This window comes from Budorcas taxicolor, chromosome 15 (genome assembly GCF_023091745.1).
Source record: "Budorcas taxicolor isolate Tak-1 chromosome 15, Takin1.1, whole genome shotgun sequence".
NCBI lineage: Eukaryota > Metazoa > Chordata > Mammalia > Artiodactyla > Bovidae > Budorcas > Budorcas taxicolor.
Window position 1 is genome coordinate 80,948,965 of NC_068924.1, and position 10,247 is coordinate 80,959,211.

Consider the following 10,247-nt stretch of genomic DNA (forward strand, 5'->3'; position numbering starts at 1 on the left):
CCATGGGCAAACAATGGACCGCAGTTCCCCAGAATTTTTTACTTTTTAATTTCTTTTTCCTACCTAGGGAAGAAAGCAGTTTCAAACACCCAAGGATTTCAGATGTTGTTTTTTAAAGTAAGTAATTGGAAAACGTGGAATCAATGAACTATATTAAGCAATATGTATATATTAATTTTTTTAGGATTGTGGCTGTATAATAAAGCAAAGTAAGCCTCCCCATCATGGAGAACTGAAAATAATGAGATTATGAAGGAGGGAGCTACGTTTTTTCTTTTCTAACGACCTATTTTTAAGTAGCTTCTTTTAGGAGGCCATTCTCCAGTGACTCCCAACCTAAAACAAGATTCAAAGGCCTTCAAACAACCTCTGGCCCTGTGAGATCTGCCCTCTGGCTTCCTTCTGGACCTCACCTCCATCCACTGCCCCCCTTGCCCTTGCAGCTTCTGCAGCACCTCTTGTTCCTCGCGTCCGTCGGCCCCCTTAGCTCTTGCTGTCCCGTCTGCCTGGGACATCTTCACTCCAAATACTGGCACGACGGGCCCTCGCTTCTTTCATCGCTCTGCTCCGAGGTCAGTTGTTTTTGGTTTGAATTTTATTTGTTTTTTTCACTTTTGTGGTGCTGGATCTTGGTTGCCGTGCGGGCTTTTCTCCTGCTGCGTTGAGTGGGGGTACTCGCTGCTGGTGGTGTGCGGGCCTCTCCGTGTGGCGGCCTCTCTTGCTGTGGAGGGCGGGCCCAGGGCATGCGGGCTCAGTTGCTCTGTGACACGTGGGATCTTCCCGGATCAGGAATTGAACCCCTGTCCCCTGCGTTGGCAGGTGAATTCTACACCACTGGCCACCAGGGAAGCCCGAAGGCCAGCTTTTATTTGTTTTCCGTTCCATGTTTCATCCTTTCAATGGTAAACTTTCAATTGGAGTAGAGTTGCTGTACAAGGCGCTCGTTTCTGCTGTACTGCAAAGCGAATCAGCCACGTGTGTGTGTACCTCCCACCCTGGGGTCTCCTTCCACAGGTCACCACGGAGCTTTGAGTGGAGTTCCCTGCCAAAGGTCTGCTCTCAGACCCAGGCCCCTGCGTGAGAGACGGCCTCCCCCGCCACCCGCTGCCCCGTCTGCCACAGGCCCCGCCCCTGGTCACACTGTGCAATTCGGTCACTGTCTGCCTCCTTCCCCACGGGAGTGCCGGCTCCGTAGCGCCAGGGGCTTCCTCCATTCTGTCCACTGCTTGTCCCAGGTACGTGAGATGCTACCTAGTCAGAATCAAAGGGATCCTTTACAAGTTTTAAATTTTGTCTTTCTATTGAAATATAGCTGATTTACGACATCGTGTCAGTTCCTGGCGCACAGCGGAGCGATCCAGTTATACATGTGTGCGCTCTTGTTCATATTCTTTCCCGTTGCGCTTTGTTACAGGACATTGGACACAGTCCCCTGGGCTGTGCAACAGGGCCTTCATCTGCTTTATCTGTAGCACGCGCATCTGCTAACCCCAGACTCCTGAGCTGTCCCTCCCCACCGCTCAGCCCCCTGTGGTAACAGTACGCTGTTTCCTAAGTCCCTGAATCTGGTCATGTTTTGCAAATAAGCCTATTTGTATCACATGTTAGATTCCACGTATAAGTGATCTCATGAGCTGTTTGTCTTTGACTTAGTGTGATCATCTCTAGGTCTCTCCATGTTGCTACAAACAGCATTATCAAACGCACACTTTTTGAATGAGTGAATTAATGAACAAATACATAGCATAGGTGATAAAGCATTTTTTTTCTTTCTTGGAGAATGTCGGTGGTGGTGTGGGGTGAGAACACAGGACACGTATTAGGGTGTGATGCACGTCTAACATCATCTTACGTTTCCACCTCCTGGCATTCATGCCCTTATATAATCAGTCCTCTTGAGATGGCTGGATGGCATCACCAACCCAATGGACATGAGTTTGAGTAAACTCCGGGAGTCGGTGATGGACAGGGAGGCCTGGCGTGCTGCAGTCCATGGGGTCGCAGAGAGTCGGACATGACTGAGCGCCTGGACTGACCTGAGCTTCTCTAGCGAATGAGTTGACCTTGCTTCTGATAATCATGATACAGCAGAAGTGATGGGATGAGGTTGCGGAAGACCAGCTCCGTCTGGCTTGCAGTCCCTGGCTCTTCCTGCTTCTTGCTCTGATGAAGCGGCTGCTGTGTTGTGAGCTTCCTTATGGAAGAGCCTGTGTAGGGAAGAGCTGAGAGCATCTTTCAACCCACAGCCAGGCAGGGCAACAGTCACGTGAAGGAGCTTGAAAGCAGACTCTTCCCCGATTGGGCTCTGAGATGAAGGCAGACCCAGCCAAGGTCTTTTTCTTAAGTTGATTTGTTGTATTTTCATTTCTATTCAGTTCAAAATTTTTGTGTTTTTTTTGGCTGCACAGCATGTGAAATCCCAGTTCCCTAATCAAGGACCAAAACCGTGGCTCCTGCAGTGGAAGCTCGGAGATCCAGCCACTGGGACTCGAGGGAAGTCTCTCCAGCTGACATCTTGATTGCAGGCTTATGAAAGACTGGAAGCAGAGGACTCAGGCAACCTGTCCCGCCACTCCTCACCCAGAGAAACTGTGAGATAACTGTTGTTGTTTTAAGCCATTAAGTTTTAGGGTGTTATACAGCAATAAGTAACTAATACACAGTATTTGGTGGGCGGTGAAGCAGTTTTGGGCTGCGTGGTGGAGAGCCTTGTGAAGGAGTAGAATAATCCTCACACCTTTAAGATGTGCTCATCCTAATCCCTGGAATCTGAATGGATTAGGTTAGGTGGTAAAGGTGAGACAGGCTGGGACCTGGGACCCTTTGCTGCAATGTTTGAAGCTGGACAAAGTCTCCTCAAGCCACAAAATACAAAGAAGCAATAAAGGGCTGAAAATAGCTGTGTGCATGCGCAACGGGGACAAATTCTGGACAAAAGGTACATAAAGATCAAAAAGCTCAGCTCGCACTTCTAAAGAGCTGGGAGCAAACGCAGGGTGCTGTGTAGGCCCGTCTGTGCCCTCCACAAAGAGGTGGGCTAAACACCTGCGCTGCCAATCCTGCCTGACCCGTGGGCACGCACCACTACCTTCACCCCCCGTAAGGAACCAGCTCGCCTCTGCTGGGGGAGCCAGCTCGCGGGGACTCTGTTATTTGCTCCTGCTGCCCCTGCTGTTGCAGGAGTCCAATAAAGCCTTGTCTGAATTTCTTTTCTGGCCTCTGATCAACTTCTTTTGATTAAAGAGAGCAAGAACCCTGGTTAGTAATCATTTATATTTTCTTTGTATTTTTTGCTTGAGCTTCCTGATTTTTTTTGTGGGCCATCTTGACGGGCTCAGTGTCATCACAGGGGCCCTTGTAAGTGGAAGAGGGAGGCAAGAGAGCTAGAATCGGAGGAGACTGATGGAGGGTGCAGAGGCCAGCATGACACGACTGTTGGCTTTGAAGATGGTGGGGCTGAGAGCCTAGGAATGCAGGGTTCCTGTGGAAGCTGGAACATGCAGGGGAAGTGATGCCCCCTAGAAGCTCTGGAAGAACATAGCCCTTTTTTGACACGTAGATTTCAGCTTCTGACCCAGTTCAAACTTCTGACCTCCAGAATTGTGAGAATAAGACTGTCTTAAGTCAGTACAGTTGTGGTAATTTGTTACAGCAGCAGTGAGAATCTCATACAGGGTTGGGAACCAGCAAGATGCTGACCTTGGGTTCCAGAGCCTGTGGAACCCAAGGTGGGTTCCAGAGCATGGGTTATCTCAGGCAGTAAGCAGCCTGAGACAACCCATGCACCCTTGATGTATCTTCTCTTTAAACATCCACTTTCTTGTACATTACCTCCTACAGCCAGGGTTGCTTCATGTTGACACAATTGTTTCCATTTGCAAATACTTCGGGAACAGGAACCAAAGAGTCTATAGTTTCTTAAGGAGCATGTTTTGACAGTCTTTGGCTAACTCTTGACTGGACTTCTTTATTTGTTTGTTTTTTCCTGTGCCTCAGTTTTTGGTATCTCTCTGGATATCTGAAAGGTTTATTTGTGTTAATTACTTATTTGCAGGCATAAGTTTCTGCCTTCAGACTCAATCTAGGTTCTGATATAATCCCAAACTATAAGAGCTTCTCAGAATGCAAGTGTGGTCAGAACTAGGTTTAACGTACCAATATTCAGTTCAGTTCAGTTCAGTCGCTCAGTCATGTCCGACTCTTTGCGACCCCATGAATTGCAGCACGCCAGGCCTCCCTGTCCATCACCAACTCTTGGAGTTCACTCAGACTCACGTCCGTCGAGTCCGTGATGCCATCCAGCCATCTCATCCTTGGTCGTCCCCTTTCTCCTCCAGCCCCCAATCCCTCCCAGCATCAGAGTCTTTTCCAATGACTCAACTCTTTGCATGATGTGGCCAAAGTACTGGAGCTTCAGCTTTAGCATCATTCCTTCCAAAGAAATCCCAGGGCTGATCTCCTTCACAATGGACTGGTTGGATTGCCTTGCAGTCCAAGGGACCCTCAAGAGTCTTCTCCAACACCACAGTTCAAAAGCATCAGTTCTTTGGCGCTCAGCCTTCTTCACAGTCCAACTCTCACATCCTTACATGACCACTGGAAAAACCATAGCCTTGACTAGATGGACCTTAGTCAGCAAAGTAATGTCTCTGCTTTTCAATATGCTATCTAGGTTGGTCATAACTTTTCTTCCAAGGAGTAAGCGTCTTTTAATTTCATGGCTGCAATCACCATCTGCAGTGACTTTGGAGCCCCCCAAAAAAGAGTCTGACACTGTTTCCACTGTTTCCCCCATCTATTTCCCATGAAGTGATGGGACCAGATGCCATGATCTTCGTTTTCTGAATGTTGAGCTTTAAGCCAACTTTTTCACTCTCCTCTTTTACTTTCATCAAGAGGCTTTTTAGTTCCTCTCTACTTTCTGCCATAAGGGTGGTGTCATCTGCATATCTGAGGTGATTGGTATTTCTCCCGGCAATCTTGATTCCAGCTTGTGTTTCTTCCAGTCCAGCGTTTCTCATGATGTACTCTGCATAGAAGTTAAATAAGCAGGGTGACAATATACAGCCTTGATGTACTCCTTTTCCTATTTGGAACCAGTCTGTTGTTCCATGTCCAGTTCTAACTGTTGCTTCCTGACCTGCATACAGGTTTCTCAAGAGGTAGGTCAGGTGGTCTGGTATTCCCATCTCTCTCAGAATTTTCCATAGTTTATTGCGATCCAACAGTCAAAGGCTTTGGCATAGTCAATAAAGCAGAAATAGATGTTTTTCTGGAACTCTCTTGCTTTTTCGATGATCCAGTGGATGTTGGCAATTTGATTTCTGGTTCCTCTGCCTTTTCTAAAACCAGCTTGAACATCAGAGGGTTCACGGTTCACGTACTGCTGAAGCCTGGCTGAGAGAATTTTGAGCATTACTTTACTAGCATGGGAGATGAGTGCAATTGTGTGGTAGTTTGAGCATTCTTTGGCATTGCCTTTCTTTGGGATTGGAACGAAAACTGACCTTTTCCAGTCCTGTGGCCACTGCTGAGTTTTCCAAATTTGCTAGCATATTGAGTGCAGCACTTTCACACCATCATCTTTCAGGATTTGAAACAGTTCAACTGGAATTCCGTCACCTCCTCTAGCTTTGTTCGTAGTGATGCTTCCTAAGGCCCACTTGACTTCACATTCCAAGATGTCTGGCTCTAGATGAGTGATCACATCATCATGATTATCTGGGTCGTGAAGATCTTTTTTGTACAGTTCTTCCGTGTATTCTTGCCCCCTTTTCTTAATATCTTCTGCTTCTGTTAGGTCCATACCATTTCTGTCCTTTAACGAGCCCATCTTTGCATGAAATGTTCCCTTGGTATCTCTAATTTTCTTGAAGAGATCTCTGGTCTTTCCCATTCTGTTCTTTTCCTCTATTTCTTTGCATTGATCACTGAGGAAGGCTTTCTTGTCTCTTCTTGCTATTCTTTGGAACTCTGCATTCAGATGCTTGTATCTTTCCTTTTCTCTTTTGCTTTTCGCTTCTCTTCTTTTCACAGCTATTTGTAAGGCCTCCTCAGACAGCCATTTTGCTTTCTTGTATTTCTTTTCCATGGGGATGGTCTTGATCCCTGTCTCCTGTACAATGTCATGAACCTCATTCCATAGTTCATCGGGCACTCTGTCAATCAGATCTAGGCCCTGAAATCTATTTCTCACTTCCACTGTATAATCATAAGGGATTTGATTTAGGTCATACCTGAATGGTCTAGTGGTTTTCCCTACTTTCTTCAATTTGAGTCTGAATTTGGCAATAAGGAGTTCATGGTCTGAGCCACAGTCAGCTCCTGGTCTTGTTTTTTCTGACTGTATAGAGCTTCTCCATCTTTGGCTGCAAAGAATATAATCAATCTGATTTCGGTGTTGACCATCTGGTGATGTCCATGTGTAGAGTCTTCTCTTGTGTTGTTGGAAGAGGGTGTTTGCTATGACCAGTGCATGTTCTTGGCAAAACTCTGTCAGTCTTTACCCTGCTTCATTCCGCATTCCAAGGCCAAATTTGCCTGTTACTCCAGGTGTTTCTTGACTTCCTACTTTTGCATTCCAGTCCCCTATAATGAAAAGGACATTTTTTTTGGGGGGGGGGGTGTTAGTTCTAAAAGGTCTTGTAGGTCTTCACAGAACCGTTCAACTTCATTTTCTTCAGCATTACTGGTTGGGGCATAGGCTTGGATTACTGTGATATTGAACGGTTTGCCTTGGAAATGAACAGAGATCATTCTGTCAATTCTGAGATTGCATCCAAGTACTGCATTTCGGACTCTTTTGTTGACCATGATGGCTACTCCATTTCTTCTGAGGGATTCCTGCCTGCAGTAGTAGATATAATGGTCATCTGAGTTAAATTCACCCATTCCAGTCCATCTTAGTTCACTGATTCTTAGAATGTTGATGTTCTCTCTTGCCATCTCCTGTTTGACCACTTCCAATTTGCCTTGATTCACGGACCTGACATTCCAGGTTCCTATGCAATATTGCTCTTTATAGCATCGGACCTTGTTTCTATCACCAATATTAGTGAAATGCTAAAGGAATATTATTCCGTTGACCTTCTTGTCTGTTTCTGAGATTGAGGCCATTTCTACCAGACAGCAGTGTTACTACCTTCTACTTAGAGACCGCTGACTGGGAGAAACTCATTTTTCTCTGCCAGAAATTGACACTAGCTGTGCTAAAGGGAAGTGTTGGAAAGCCTGGTGCATAAAGTGAGATTTGATATTTTGCCGACTCAGAATTAAAGGAGAATTGCAAAGAAAATGACTTTCATGCTGTGATGGCATAGTATTTGATTTCATGTTGATACACTGAGGAGATTAATTTCTTATACCACTTTTGGGAAAATCAGTCTAAAGAAATTGGGTAACAGGCAAACTTGGCCATGGAGTACAAAATGAAGCAGGGCAAAGGCTAAGAGAGTTTTGCCAAGAGAATACACTGGTCATAGCAACCCCCCTCTTCCAACAACACAAGAGAAGACTCTACACATGGACATCACAAGATGGTCAACACTGAAATCAGATTGATTATATCCTTTGCAGCCAAACATGGAGAAACTCTACACAGTCAGCACAAACAAGGCCAGGAGCTGACTGTGGCTCAGATCATGAACTCCTTATTGCCAAATTCAGACTTAAATTGAAGAACGTAGGGAAGACCACTAGACCATTCAGGTATGACCTAAATCAAATCCCTTATGATTATACAGTGGAAGTGAGAAATAGATTTAACGGACTAGATCTGATAGACAGAGTGCCTGATGAACTATGGATGGAGGTTCGTGACATTGTACAGGAGGCAGAGATCAAGACCATCCCCAAGAAAAAGAAATGCAAAAAAGCAAAATGAATGTCTGAGGAGGCCTTACAAATAGCTGAGGAAGGAAGAGAACTGAAAGGCAAACGAGAAAAGGAAAGATATAAGCATTTGAATGCAGAGTTCCAAAGAACAGCAAGGAGAGATAAGAAAGCCTACCTCAGTGATCAATGCAAAGAAATAAAAAACAACAGAATGGGAAAGACTAGAGATCTCTTCAAGAAAATTAGAGATACCAAGGGAACATTTCATGCAAAGATGGGCTCGTTAAAGGACAGAAATGGTAGGGACCTAACAGAAGCAGAAGATATTAAGAAGAGGGGGCAAGAATACATGGAAGAACTGTACAAAAAAGAGCTTCATGACCCAGATAATCACGATGGTGTGATCACTCACCTAGAGCCAGACATCCTGGAATGGGAAGTCAAGTGGGCCTTAAAGCATCACTGCGAACAAAGCTAGAGGAGGTGATGGAATTCCAGTTGAACTATTTCAAATCCTGAAAGATGATGCTATGAAAATGCTGCATTCAATATGCTAGCAAATTTGGAAAACTCAGCAGTGGCCACAGGACTGGAAAAGGTCAGTTTTCATTCCAATCCCAAAGAAAGGCAATGCCAAAGAATGCTCAAACTACCAAACAATTGCACTCATCTCACAAGCTAGCAAAGTAATGCTCAAAATTCTCTAAGCCAGGCTTCAGCAGTACGTGAACCGTGAACTTCCTGATGTTCAAGCTGGTTTTAGAAAAGGCAGAGGAACCAGAGTTCAAATTGCCAACATCTCTTGGATCATCGAAAAAGCAAAAGAGTTCCAGAAAAACATCTATTTTTGCTTTATTGACTATACCAAAGCATTTGACTGTGTGGATTACAACAAACTGGAGAATTATTCAAGAGATGGGAATACTAGACCACCTGACCTGCCTTTCGAGAAACCTGTATGCAGGTCAGGAAGCAACAGTTAGAACTGGACATGGAACAACAGACTGGTTCCAAATAGGAAAAGGAGTACGTCAAGGCTGTATATTGTCACCCTGCTTATTTAACTTCTATGCAGAGTACATCATAGAAACCCTGGGCTGGAAGAAGTACAGGCTGGAATCAAGATTGCTGGGAGAAATGTCAATAACCCAGATATGCAGATGTCACCACCCTTATGGCAGAAAGTAAAGAGGAAGTAAAAAGCCTCTTGATGAAAGTGAAAGAGGAGAGTGAAAAAGTTGGCTTAAAACTGAACATCTAGAAAACTAACATCATGGTATCTGGTCCCATCACTTCATGGGAAATAGATGGGGAAACAGTGGAAACAGTGTCAGACTTTATTTTGGGGGGCTCCAAAATCACTGCAGATGGTGATTGCAGCCATGAAATTAAAAGATGCTTCTTGGAAGAGAAGCTATGACCAACCTAGACAGCATATTAACAGCAGAGACATTACTTTGCCAACAAAGGTCCATCTAGTCAAAGCTATGATTTTTCCAGTAGTCATGTATGGATGTGAGAGTTGGACTGTGAAGAAAGCTGAGCACCAAAGAATTGATGCTTTTGAACTATGATGTTGGAGAAGACTCTTGAAAGTCCCTTGGACTGCAAGGAGATTAAACCAATCAGTCCTGGGAGATCAGTCCTGAATATTCATTGGAAGGACTGATGCTGAAGCTGAAGCTCCAGTACTTTGGCCACCTGATGGGAAGAACTGACTCATCAGAAAAGACTGTGATCCTGGGGAAAGATTGAAGGCAGGAGGAGAAGGGCACCACAGAGGATGAGATGGTTCAACAGAGATGAGTTTGAGTAAGCTCAGGGAGGGATTGAAGGACAGGGAAGCCTGGCATGCTGCATCCCGTGGGGTCGGAGAGAGTCAGACATGACTGAGCCCGTTAACAACAGTCTTAAGCCATTATTCCCCAACTTCACATCGACTGTAGAATCTATAAAGATATCTGACAGTGGGCACCCCATCACAGAACCGTGGAAGTCCCCCTGCCTCTAACTGAGTTTTCAGGATGTCACGCAGACCCCAGAGGATGGAATCCATTGTTGTCCAGCTGAGAACTGTTTCACTCCCGGTTCCTGAAGACCAGGGCAGAGTTGAACCTGAGAGTCGACGATCAGTGCCCGCAGCAGTGAGCAGGAGGAGCGTTCAGCCCCTGACCATAAAGCAGGGTGGCTGCTGCGGGGAGGGAAGAAGAGAGTCTTGAAAACAGCAGGAGAAAATGAGGGAGACGTTGCTGAACTAACTTCACTGATCCGGCCTGGAGGCCTCTTCCTTTTGGACGCTATTATCACATTTTTTAAAGATTTGTGTGTGTGTGTGTGTGTGTGTGTGTGTGTGTGTGTGTGTGTGTGTGTGTGTGGACCATTTGTGAGGTCTTTATTAAATCTGTTATAATGCT